Source organism: Ambystoma mexicanum, chromosome 1p (genome assembly GCF_040938575.1).
Source record: "Ambystoma mexicanum isolate Mex_15411 chromosome 1p, UKY_AmexF1_1, whole genome shotgun sequence".
NCBI classification, from domain to species: domain Eukaryota; kingdom Metazoa; phylum Chordata; class Amphibia; order Caudata; family Ambystomatidae; genus Ambystoma; species Ambystoma mexicanum.
Window position 1 is genome coordinate 264,650,574 of NC_090921.1, and position 14,133 is coordinate 264,664,706.

At 49.6% G+C, this 14,133-nt stretch overlaps 1 protein-coding gene across 1 annotated transcript in view; it reads right to left on the bottom strand.

Annotated features, from left to right (window-relative positions):
• The window catches only part of LOC138568807 (ribonuclease kappa-like), a 455,985-nt gene that overhangs the window by 82,289 nt on the left and 359,563 nt on the right, over positions 1 to 14,133 (bottom strand). The gene's annotated exons all lie outside the window — the stretch shown is intronic.

The window sequence follows — 14,133 nt, forward strand, 5'->3', positions numbered from 1 at the left end:
GGGCGCCTCCAAAGGTTCCGGCGGCGGTTTCTCCTCCTACCGTCAAGCGGCCCGCTCGTCATCTCAGGGGGCCTACAGAGGACGAGGCAAGCCTGGCGGACCCCGCCGTCGTCGCCAAGGACAAGGCGCTAAAGCCTCGTCGAAGCAGGATTGAACCGGCCGGGGGGTCGGGCCCCCACCGAAGCACCCCGGTGGGAGGCTGGCTGGCGAGCTTCGTCAGCGTGTGGGAGTCCATCTCCACCGACCGTTGGGTGCTGGACGCCTTGGGCCGGGGCCACGCGCTCGAGTTTCAAAGAAAGTGTCCGCGCGTCCCCCCCGTGGCCAGGAAAGAACTTCACGTCCCTCAACTTCTCCTGGAGGTGAAGGCGATGCTCAAGAAGGGCGCCATCGAACTCGTCCCAAAGAGGCTGCGGGGCTCCGGAGTCTACTCGAGATACTTCCTCGTGAAGAAGAAGACGGGGGGAAGGCGCCCCATCCTGGACCTGCGACGTCTGAACAAGTTCATCAAGGCGCAAAAGTTCCGGATGGTCACCCTCCAGCACGTCCTGGGTCAGCTGGAGGAAGGAGACTTCCTGTCGTCGTTGGATTTGGAGGATGCCTACTTCCATATTCCCCTTCGGTCTACGGTCGGCACCTAGGGTGTTCACCAAGTGCCTCGCACCGGTGGCGGCTCAGCTGCGCCGCGAAGGGATCCACGTCTACCCCTACCTGGACGACTGGCTCATCCGAGCCAAGACAAGGGAGCTCGTCGTGGTCCACACGGCAAGGACCGTCCAACTTCTCACGGACCTGGGATTCTCCGTGAACTACGCCAAATCCCACCTGGTACCCGCGCAAGACACTCTGTTTCTGGGAGCGAGGCTCAACACAGTGTCCCTTCTGGCCTCCCCGTCGGAGGAGAGGACCAGGACCATCCTGGGCAAGGTGCAGCGGATGTTGGTGGCCGACTCGGCCAAGGTGAGGTCCATCAAGTCCCTCCTCGGAATGATGTCTTCCTGCATCTACCTCATTCCCATGTGCAGGCTCCGGATGCGCCCGTTGCAGGAGTTCCTGGACGCGCGCTGGATCCAAACGACGGGCAACTTCGAGGAAAGGATCACACTCGACGAGAGTTTCCGACGAGCGATCCGGTGGTGGGGCACCCGCGCGCATCTGACGGCGGGCATGGACTTCCAGACCCCAGCCCACCAGGAGACAGTGACCACGGATGCCTCCCTGGAAGGGTGGGGAGCGCACACCGAAAATCTGCACGCAAGGGGCCTTTGGCTCCCGACGGAGAAATCCTTACATATCAACGTCCTGGAGCTCCGTGCAGTGTTTTGGGCCCTCAGGTCCTTCCTTCCGTCCCTCAAGGGCAAGGTGGTGAGGATCTTCACCGACAACACCACCACCATGTTTTACATCAGAAAACAGGGCGGAACCAGGTCCCCAGCACTGTCCAAGGAGGCGCAGGACCTGTGGCATTGGGCAGTCGCCCAAGGGATGTTTCTGGTGCCGTTTCATCTGGCAGGGATAAAAAACACCATCGCCGACTCACTCAGCAGGGAGCTGCGCTCGTGCCACGAGTGGGAACTACGGCAGGATCTAGTGGATCGCCTCTTCCGACGGTGGGGCACACCCCAGATCGACCTGTTCGCGACGGCGACGAACTCCAAGTGCCGGAGGTTCGCCAGCAGGTTTCCCCAGGCGAGGAGCATGGGCGATGCTTTCTCGTTCCCCTGGGAGGGCCTGTTCCTCTACGCGTTCCCTCCTTTGCCACTGCTAATCCGGCTCGTCAACCAGCTCAAGAGGTCACGGTGCAGGATGATCCTCGTCGAAACTGCGTGGCCGAGGCAGATATGGTTCCCGGACCTTCTGGACTTGTCAGCGTCCCCGCCAATCAAGCTGCCGGTGGACGCGGATCTGCTCTCCAGGGAAGGAGGCGCCATCCTCCACCACGACCCGAAATCGCTGAACTTGCAGGCCTGGCTCCTGCAGCGCTAGAGTTTGGAGGATACGACATACCGGCCGACTGCAGAGAGGTTCTTGCAAAGGCCAGGGCGTCCTCGACTCTTAAATGCTACGGACACAAATGAAAGAGGTTCTCTGTCTGGTGCCACGCACAGAAGATTAACCCTCTACGGATTACGGCTCCCCAAGTTCTGCCGTACCTGCTGACGCTGGCCAAAGCTGGACTGGCACACGCGTCCATCAAGATTCATCTTGCTGCGATCTCCCGATACACCAGAACCACGGGACGGACGTCCTTGTGGTCTCATCGTCTGGTGAAAGAGTTCATGAAGGGACTGTTCAGATCGTTCCCGCCGGTGAAGGCTCCGGCCCCGGCGTGGGAGCTCAACGTGGTGCTGACCAAGCTCATGGGACCTCCGTTCGAGCCTCTGCACTCGGCCCCGTTGAAGTTTCTGTTGTGGAAAACAGCGTTTCTTGTGGCCATCACCTCCGCACGACGGGTGGGAGAGATCCAGGCCCTTTCCTGCAAGGCCCCGTACTTGACTTTTCACGACACGAGGGTAGTGCTCAGGACGCACCCCTCCTTCATGCCCAAGGTACCGTCGGACTTCCATCTCAACGAACCCTTGGTGTTGCCTGTGTTCTTCCCGTCGCCTTCGTCGCCGGCTGAGAGGACTTTGCACTCGCTGGATGTGGCTAGAGCGCTGAAGTTCTACGTGGACCGCACAAAGTGTTTTCGGAAGACGTCACAACTCTTTGTGAACTTTGGACCTGTCAATCAGGGGAAGGCTCTCTCGAAGGCTTCCATTTCCAGATGGCTCTCCGGCTGTATCATGTACTGTCATCGGTTGGCAAACCGACCGCTGCCCGGCCGTCCGAGAGCCCATTCCACCAGAGCGATCGCAGCTACCACGGTGTTCCTTTCTGGTGTGCCCCTGCTGGACATATGCAGGGCTGCTACGTGCAGATCGACGCACACCTTCACGAAGTTCTACTGCGTCGATTGGGATTCCGGGGAGGAGTCCAGGGTCGGCCAAGCAGTGCTGCGCAACCTGTTCGCCTGAGGTGAGCCTGGTGAGGAGGTAAGATGCTTAATGTTGAGTTTGATGCAATGCTTAATGTTGAGCCTTTGCCACCTCCCGTGGTTGTGCATGTGTGTACTGCTATGTATTCTTTATTCATGAGCATGTGAATCCATGCCAGACCCCATGCTGGAGAAGGAACAAGTTACTTACCTGTAACTGTTGTTCTCCAGCATGGGTCTGGCATGGATTCACATGCGAACCCTCCCGCCTACCCCTCTGCGGCTCTTCACTTGGTCATACTGCCACTTCACGTGCTTCCAAATCTGAAGATGGCTGCCAGAGGCGGTGCTTAGGTAGAGGGCAGTCATTGGCTGTGGTCAGTATGACGCAGAGACCAGTGATTGGTTATTACTACGAAAGACAGATCAGAAACAAAACTGATACTGGTTTTTTCTTTACCGAGGATTCCCAGCCTGACGACGGGGAATATTCATGAGCATGTGAATCCATGCCAGACCCATGCTGGAGAACAACAGTTACAGGTAAGTAACTTGTTCCTTTCTTTACGCTTTACGTTGAAGACATTCAAAACTGTACAGCTTTACTCAATCCTATGCCTGACCACTCTGACGCTGTTGCATTCTGGTTCTCGTAGTCTTTTCCTGTTTTTTTTCAAATGTGCTTTCTTAGCACCACAACATGTTCCTTTTTCTGGGCCATGCTTTCTTAGCACCACAACAAGTTCCTTTTCTCAAACCGTGCTTTCGTAACGCCACAACAAGTACTACTTGTTTATCCTTCCATCTATTTGTACAATTCTGTTTAATTCGATCCTCGTCGGGATCCTATTTCACTTGTCTTTCTCCTTCATAGCCTTCCCTGTCAGCTTCCACTTTCATCAATTTATTCAACTTGCTTTTCACTTTAGCTTTTACTTATTTTAGCTTTCATATTTCACAGAGATTTTTGATTATGCAGCATTCCGCAGGACCATTCTGGTATTTTGTTTCACCATAGTTCCATTCAAAGCTTTCTTTCAACGCGTCTCGCTTCGCCTGCGTATCATCTGCCTCAGCTCGCAACCATGTAGCGTCTTAGCGTCTTGTTCTCTCAAGCCTGGTTCTTAACACAATCTGCTCTCCCTGGCGATCGTGTCCTTGGCTTCCTGGCGTTCCGTGCTCTCTGTGCTCTTTTGGGTTCCACCTTTAATTCACAGTTCGGTTCTCAATTGGATTCAGGTGTTTAGTAATATAGGCCAGTGACTGACCTTGCCTAGCCGTATTAGCGGTACATTCACAGAAAGAGAAGAGTTCTTTTAAGTGTAAGTGCTCCGTCGTGGTGTTACTAAGATGAGAGAAACTTTGTCTCTGTGAAAACCAGGGCTCTGGTTGACAGTAGGCGATGGGAATGTCGGGAAGGGGGTCGTCTGAAAAGGGGGGGATTCAATGTCTCACCCTCGGATAATCCCTCCCCAATCCCAAGGGACCCTCCACCCAGATGATCCTCCCTCGCTAGTCTGCCCCCAGACTAGCGAGGGAGGGCTCGGGCCTCCCTCGCTAGTCTCCCTCTTTTTTGGGATCCAAAAGCAATGCCCCCCTCCCCCGGCAACCTGTTTGGAAGGTCCTCCAGGAGTAGGCAGGGAAAAACCTCAGATTTTTCACAGAACGTTCACCCCGGTCCTACAGTACTTTACTTGTTACGACTACTTCAAGGTTATATCCGCTGACAGCTCCATTTGATTTCTTTTGAAATCTTTTTATTGGCATTTGTGCAAACACAAAGCATCACTTTGTGTGAACATTGTGATATCCCAACTAAATGGGATATAGTGCTGCAAGGTTGAACAATTGTTAATTCGGAACAACATAAAAAAAAACATGACTATGAACCCAGGACCATGTAGACTTTGCTGGGGGTTAAGAAAAATAGCCTGGTTCGGGACATCCAGTAGTACACTATATATACACAGCGCGAGGTGAAACTATTGCATTAGTGGTGAACTGTGCTGATAGAATGTTTAGAAGTGCTACTTTAATTCAACCAGGGTTAGTTCAGGGCGGCTTATCGCCCTAAAGGGCGGAACATCGCTTCAATAAGTGCACTCCATGCCATAATGTTCTCAGTAGCCTCAAGAATGTTCAGTCTCATGGCCCTGTGCCATGCTGTGGTCTTAGCGGAGCTCCATTTCAAGAAATCATTGAACAATATATGGTATTGCGGACCCTTAACTGATTTCCATGACATTGCAATTCATCTTTTTGCCAGCACACATGCCAGGCCATGAATTTACATATATGTCTGGGAGAAAGGGGGGTTCGTTGCTGGCTATCTTGCTTATGGGTTTCAAAGAATTGCTCTTACACGTTGTTAACTGCGATGTAATTTCGCTTTTATTTGTGCAAGTGGTTGGTTTAAGTTGTCATATGCATATAGTACATTGGGGGGGGTTCTTGAATCCCCTTGTTGTCAGCCGACACGTGTTTCGACGCCGAGGGTCTTTATCAAGGCTGATTCATTATTCAAAACCATGTGTAGTGATAATCAGTGGGAATTGTTGTGACATACATCATGGGTGTACATGTAAGGTGAGTGGTGTTTGGTGATAGTGAAGTTTAAGAAAATCATATTACAATATTATAACATAAAAATATTGTATGCCATACAATAGGAGCCGGTGAGGCGGCAGAGGGAAAAGAGGAGGGAGGAAGAAGAGACAAAAGTAAGCCAAATGTCTTGGGGGGTCCTGATATGTAATAGGTTACGAATGTTATGGCCTCTTACCTATTGGTACTGGCTTGTTGCCCCCTGTGGGGTCTTGGTTGGTTGGTTGGTGCTTGAGCTGCAGTTACACTGGCTCCAGTTGGGCCCTGAAACACAAAAAGAGTTCAGATGTGTGGTTGTATTCTGTTGAAACCGGATGAAACTATGGGGTGAACCATTGGCAGTTTCGTGGTGGGCCCTTGGTTAGGGCATTGGGAGGAGCAGGGTGTGGTCCTGTATAGTCTAGGGGCGATGCTGGGCATCCCTATTGGGAGAACAAGAAGTTGGCGTAGTGCCTAGTGGCTGTCCCATGGGTGGGCTGCTGGGAGAGCTGGCGGGGACAAATCGATGGTGGGAGAATGGGGGCAGTGGTGTGCCACATGTGCCTGTTGTGCGTGGCGACTGTGGGGGTAGGGGATTGGCATTGGGATCAGCGTATGAGCAAGGCTGGGCAACCCTGTTGGGAGAGTTAAAGAATGGGTGGTGCCGGTGGCTGTGTGGGTTCGGAGCTGCTGGGATGTCACGTGGGTGCAGAGCCGTGTCCGTGAGGGAGCGTGGTGTGGGCCCCGTGGTATGCTCAGTGCGCCTGGAGAGTGGCAGCTTTGGTAAAGTTTGTCAGGGGCAACGTGCGGCGGGATGCCATGCATTGCAATCTGGCCCAGGAGTGCTGGAGGGTCCGCTTGTTTAGTGCGTGAAGTAGGGAGGCAATTGGGATAACTTACTTGTGATGCCTGCGATGGGCGTCCTGTGATGTCCGTGCTGCTGGGCGGACCAGAGGTCTGTGGTTTAAATGGACGCATGTGTGAAGAATGCAAGAATATGCAGAACAGAAAAAGATACCAAGAGGCCTGAGAATACTTATCTTTCCTGATTTTGATGATCCACAAGACTCATATCTAGCCGATGAATGGGAACAAAACCTTATACACGGATCCACAACCATGATACAACTACTAATTGAACATGCAAAAAGAAAACAGCGAGAGTTGTTATCCTCATTGAAGAATTAAAAAATGAAATAGAAGATCATGATGCTCCCAAAACTACCAAGGAAAAGAATTTCAAAACAATGTACAGAATCCTTAAAACCCACCACGATGAAGTAAAAATGAGGAAACTGCACAAATTCTTCAGAGGCGTCAAAGATTATAGACAAAGATTTTAGAGAGGATAGAGTATTCACATACCAGGTTAAATACGACCAGGACAAACCGAAGTCGAAAGAAAGCACACCAAACAGCTCGCCAGCAAGCTCTGAAGTGACAGTGAACAAGAAGAAGCAACAGAACAAAATGAACATGCTACAGATAAACAACCAACAAAACGCTCTTTTTTAGAGCAAATTGAACTACACAAGAAAGCAAGCCATATAAAACCACAATCAAAGAAAACTGTGTCATTCACAGTACCATTGACAAATACAGGAACCCAACAAGAAGATACGGTGGAGGGAGACCAGGCAAAAGAATTGGAGGAAGAAATCGAACAAAGACAAACAAGGTTGCAGACCCAGAAAACTATGGGACAGAAGAAAGACAAAATGTAATAATGAACTTGTCAGGAAAAGAACTAACAAAGATAGAGATGGAAATGATTAACAAAGGACTCTCTTTTTCGCCTTCAACCAGGAATGACTTTGTAGACATCCAAACAGACATTTTCAAATTCACACGACGTCTGAAATTGACCAAATTCTTTGTTACCAAAGCAACGACATACAAACCTAGAGAAGAGACACCACAACCAAGGGCCCTAACCATACGGGATCTAGAAGACATCCATCTCTTAAGCACACTGGAGGATGATTCTATGCGTATAAAAGACTGCATGCAAGAACTTGGAATTCAGAACATAGCCATGAGTATCCCAGACCTTAGAAGTAAATCCACATGTATGCCTCAACTATTTGCAGAGAACTATATAGACACTTTCCAACAAGCTGTTACAAAGGATTTACATACATTGGAAGACCAACACAATCAAAGTAACAAGAGCAGGGACAACCACTCCAAAGAAGAACAAACCATACTAAAAAACCTACAAGAAGAAAAGAACATCATAATCAAAGAGGCCAACAAAGGTGGCAACATTGTAATAATGGACAAAACGTATTACGAACCATCTCAAAATACCAGGCAACTACGAAAAACTAGACATCAATCCAAATGCAAAAAACCTTGAAAGAACACCAAGAACTCCTAAAACATTAACAGACAAAAGGACTCATTACGGATGAAGAACATGATTTCCTTAGAACAGATCACCCAATCATGCAAACCCTCTACTTTCTGCCAAAAATTCACAAGAGCTTTGATGTAATACCAGAGGGCAGACCGATCATGAGCGGAATAGGAAGTATCACTGAAACACTCGCCAGATACATTAACAACCTCATACAACCATTAGTCACCAAAATACCAACGTACCTCAGAGACACCACGCATACCTTGGCAATACTGTCACAGATTGAATGGCAACTAAACTTTATAATGGCCACACTAGATGTTAAGGCCACAACTGTGTATAAGTACACATCAATCGATCATGATTTAGCCATAACCAGCCTTGGTTACCTGCTCAAACAAGAATCAGCATCACATCTGGAACAAGTAGAGATGACCAAAGAATTTCTGAAATTCTCATTAACCAACAATATATTCATCTTCAACAGTGAATATTACAAACAAACGAATGGGGATTGCGATGGGAGCCAGCTATGCTCCAGCACTAGCCAACTTATTCATGCATTCGTATGAACAAAAACACGCAATGCAAGAGACTGAATTCACCGCTCAAATTGTCAACTGGGCACGCTTCATAGTCAACATCATCCTCATATGGAAGTGAACACAGGATCAATTAAACCTATATGTCGACTATCTCAACAAAAACAACTATGGTATTGAGCTAACCAGTCACATCAGCACAGATCAAATTGACTTTTTGGACCTAAGAATCTGAATCAAAGACAACAAGATAATGACCAAAACCTTTCGCAAACCGACAGAGGTTAACTCGGCATTACATGCCAAAAGCTGCCACCAGAAAGGTGTCATCAGGAACATTCCACAAGGAGAATACATTTGAACCAAAAGGAACTGTAACACTCAGAAACACTTTTCTGAGGAATGTGAACTTCTGGACCAAAGATTTAAAAACAGAGGCTACTCTGACAAAAACCTGACAGATGCAAGAAAGATAGCTACCACCATCAACAGGGAGACATTACTGACGCCCAAAGTGAAGAAGAAGACCACGGAACCAACCATCAGCATCATAACCAGATACAACAAGGACAGTTATGAACTACAAAAAATACTAGTGAAACACTGGGACCTGCTATTAAAGTATGAAAACATTAGACCCAGGTTGAAAACATACCCAAGCCTATCATACAGTAGAGCTCCCACACTCAGGAGTATACTCAGTCCATCCTTCCTATCTGAGAAAAACATCTCGGCTAAAGACTGGCTCAGCAATTTAACACCAATTGGCTCCACCAAATGCAGAACTTGTTCCATGTGCAAATACGTCATGTAAACCAAATGTGCTAAATTCAAAGGCTGTCCACCATTCAAAATCATGGAACACATTAACTGTAAAACAAAATATGTAATCTATGCACTTGTTTGTGTGTGTGACAAAATTTACATATGCAGTACCATCCGAGAAGTATGAACTCGGATAAGAGAACATCTTAACAGCATTCATTCCCAGGATCCAAAACTACCGTTAGCCAACCATTGGCAAAAAAACCACCAGATGGAAGACAAAAGCCAGATTCAATACATTGGACTCAAAACGGTCAAGATGGGAACAAGAGGAGGCAACAGAGTACAAAGACTTCGACAAGAAGAAGCAATACTCATCTGCCGCTATAGATGTGTCAAGAATGGCCTAAACATGGATCATGATTTCAATGTGTTTCTGTAAAAATCTTTTGCCCAGTTGATCCATGCTGGCCCCAACACTGATCATGATTTCAATGCGTTTCTGATTTACACTCTGTCTGACAACTGCCCACAGCCCGCTCTGTGCTCCCTTGGAGTCTCCAGTCACCTTTCTAACTACAACCATTATCACAGCCTTACAGGGCCAACCAGTCCCCACCACACACATCCTTAATTCATGGGATCTTTTGGGCGACTGTCCACCAAACCAGGTCCTCCAGGAATTTTCATCCAGTCATGACCAGCCAACTGGCATCCACCTACTCCAAGCAAGAGGCTCCCCAGCCTCACTTACCCAGGGATCAGCATCCCCGCCACACCTTGCCAGCGAACCGATCCCAGCCACCACAGGTTAATCAGACTCCACCACCCGCATACGGGAATTCATGGGATGCCTTGGGCATATACCCACCCATCCAGGCCCTCCTGGCACAGTTATACAGCACCCACCAGCCACCAGGTACCCTTTCCAAGCAGCAGGCATCCCAGCCACAACCCATGCATGCATCCCACCCGACACCGATTCAGGATTACGCCTTTAGGCCAAACAGCCCCACTTGGTTGTAACTACCAACCCAGCCCAATCCCCACATGCCCCTTGGTCAGCCAACCGGGCACCACAATGTACTTCCCCAGCCCCATCCACATGGTAATTTTTTAAATAATTTTTCTTAAAACACTTCATCCAAGAGCTGGCCACTCTCCAGCTCACACATGCGTCAGGCAACATCCCTACTCCTCCTGGCACATGCGCAGAGGGACCCACCGCTACACGCAGGAGCATGCGCGTCACCAGATGCACATGCGCAGAGACAAGCCACTGACTCAGCAGCACACGTGCGCCCCTTTAAACCATAGTCCTCTGGTCCGCCCAGCAGCACGAACATCACAGGATGCCCATCGCAGGCATCACAAGTAAGTTATCCCCATTGCCTCCCTACTTCACGCACTAAAGATGCGGACCCTTCAGCACTCCTGGACCAGAATGCAATGCACGGCATTCCGCCGCACGTTGCCCCTGGCAAACTTTACCAAAGCCGCCACTCTCCAGGTGCAATGAGCATACCACGGGGCCCACACCACGCTCCCTCACGGACACGGCTCTGCCCCCACGTGACATCCCAGCAGTTCCGACCCTACACAGCCACCGGCACCACCCATTCTTTTGCTTTCCCAACAGGGTTGCCCAGCCTTGCTCATACGCTGATCCCAATGCCAATCCCCTACCCCCACAGTCGCCACGCACAACAGACGCATGTGGCAACCCACTGCCCCCATTCGCCCACCATTGATTTGCCCCAACAGCTCTCCAAGCAGCCCACCCATGGGACAGCCACTAGGCACCACAGCAACTTTTTTCTCCCAATAGGGATGCCCAGCATCACCCCCAGACTATACAGGACTACACCCTGCTCCTCCCCATGCCCTAAGCAAGGGCCCACCACCAAACTGCCAATGGTTCACCCCACAGTTTCATCCGGTTTCAACAGGATGCAACCACACATCTGAACTCTTTTTATGTTTCAGGGCCCAACTGGAGCCACTGTAACTGCAGCGCAAGCACCAACCGAACTGACCAACCAGGAGCCCACAGGGGGTTACAAGCCAGTACCAATAGGTAAGAGGCCATAACATTCCTAACCTAATACATATCAGGACCCCCCAAGACATTTGGCTTACTTTTGTCTCTCCTTCTGTCAAGGATGGCACTCTGTCAAGAGTGGCACCGGGCACCCAGGTAGGGTTTAGGTGGCTGTGCTGATGTTAGGCGACAGATAAGCACACACAGCAGGAAACTCAACAAGTAAGAAGAATAGGTAACAGTAGCTGTGAACAAAAAGGGCAGAGAATACAAAGGTACAAACAAACTGGATTCCCTCTTGTGGTGTATGCAGAAATGGGAAAGAGTGTTCCACAGTCCTTTGGAAACTCCAGCCTTCTGCACAGATTGCTATTACAGGAGCCCCGTCTGTATGCTCATGGCTGGGAACAATAGCTGTGGGTGTCTGTACAGAAACAGTATAACTGAAATGGATAACTTAAGGGAGAACCAAAGACTCAAGGAAGAGAAGGACAGGGATCAAGAACAGGGAGTTGCAAACAAGGAAGAGAGTAAGGGAGCAGTAGCCAGGAAACAGGGGGGCTGCAAACAAGGAAGCAGGGCTGGAGTAACGGATGGCCCAAGGTGCAGGCAGACTGTAGAGGACTGCAGAGAACTGTAGTATGCTGCAAGGCAGTGAGTCCAGAGGAGCAGGACAGAGAGCTGTAGTAGGCTGTGGACAGAGAGCCCAGAGGAGCAGGGCAGCAAAGGAGCGAGCCCAGAGGAGCAGGGCAGCGAGGCAGGGAGCCCAGAGGAGCAGGACAGAGAGCTGTAGTAGGCTGCAGACAGAGAGCCCAGAGGAGCAGGGCAGCAAGGAGCGAGCCCAGAGGAGCAGGGCAGCGAGGCAGGGAGTCCAGAGGAGCAGGATCGAGAGCTGTAGTAGGCTGCAGACAGAGAGCCCAGAAGAGCAGGGCAGCGAGGCAGGGAGCCCAGAGGACCAGGGCTGCAGGCTGAGGAGGGTAGCAGGCTGCAAGGCAGGGAGCCCAGAGGAGCAGGGCAGCGAGGCAGGGAGCCCAGGGGACCAGGGCTCCAGACAGAGGAGTGTATTAGGCTGCAAGGCAGGGAGCCCAGCGGAGTAGGGCAGCAAGAAGCGCCGCAATCAGAAGCCGGATGAAATGGCAACAGAAACAGCATTCAAATCGTGGCTCAAGGCAAAAAGGTGCTGGGAGAACTCTTAATGCAAGAGACAGCTCCTGCAGGCAGCTGCTTAAATACAGCCCTGCCCTGTACTGAGGCAGGCTAATTGGCAGCACCTGGAGCAGCCAACCTGAAGGTAATCTGCCTCCTCCCTCTCTGGTCCTAAGAAGGTAGAAGCAGCACTGATCGCTAGGGCTTCTGGGGATTGTTGTTCCAATACTGATGAATGGGAATAGCCAGGAATTGATAACTGTAGCAAGGTGCATTATGGTACATGTAGTTAGCTGAATTAAATAAGAAAGTACCAAAGTTGTGCAAATGGAATTTAAGGACCAAAGTGTGAATAGGGGTTGTTCAAAGAGTATTATGAAGATAAATGAGTACCAAATAGTCCATGATGGTTGCCAATGTGTGCACCAAGAGTGGCACAGGCATGACACCTTCCTCCCTCCTCTTTTCCCTCGGCCGCCTCACCGGCTCCTATTGTATTGCATACAATATTTTGATGTTATAATATTGTAATATGATTTTCTTAAACTTCACTATCACCAAACACCACTCACCTTACATGTACACCCATGGTGTATGTCACAACAATTGTCACTGATTTTCACCAGACATTTGTTTCAATAATGAATCAGCCTTGATAAAGACCCTCGGGTCGAAACACGTGTCGGCTGACAACAAGAGGATTCAAGAACCCCCCAATGTACCATATGTATATGACAACTTAAACCAACCACTTGCACAAATAAAAGCGAAATTACATCGCAGCTAACAAAGTGTAAGAGCAATTCTTTGAAACCCATAAGCAAGATAGTCAGGAACGAACCCCCCTTTCTCCTACTCAACAAATTAGGTGTTTGGCTAAACCTCAAACAAGTTACCTGTGAGCTTGCAACCTGCTTTTCCACCCTGATGCACCAAGAATACAGAGCCCAGCAAGGTTATTTCCAAATCTAGAGCCCACTACTCTTCTACATGTATGTCTGGTTTTTCCAGGCCTGGGGTATATGCCCAGCAGGCACACAAAGGGATCCCATTTGAAAAATCATACTCCCACCTTAAAACAAGCTAGTTCAATTCTGGCCCAGAATGCCCTCACCTTCTCACAGTGCCAAACATATGCATAAGGTCCGCATCTGACCAGCCACACCTCAGGCAATCAGAGGACCTAGTGGGATCAAACACAGAAACACGTTGCTGGGTCATATAGGTTCTGTGCAAGACATTTTGCTGTAAAAGGCAAAAGCGTGCATTGCAAGACTCCTTCTTAGTGAATAGCAGGGCTGCATCCCACTGATTGTCATTCAACGCCTGATTCAGGTCCCTTTCCCATTTCTTTTTTAAGCCCTCATTCCTTACACTTATCATTGCTTTACAGCTATACTCTCTCGACAACGGCCTCCAGCCATCTTCCAAATCATGCATCAATTGTATCAATACATTTGGGGTGGGTTCGCCAGGCCATGTCGTCCACCTCTTTTGCTATCATTGTTATTCTTTGAGACCACAGGAACTGGCCTTTGGGTAACACTTCCAAATGAGTCAAGTCAGTTAGTTCCCTGTACACTCCCTCCTTGTACATGTTCCCGCCATGTGCTAAGGCCAAATTCCTCCCACCTCCTAGTAACGGCATGCTCATCCATCTGACAGCAGACGTCTGGTGCTATCGGGGACTGCAGCGAGTAAGGGCTGCCAAATTTTAACA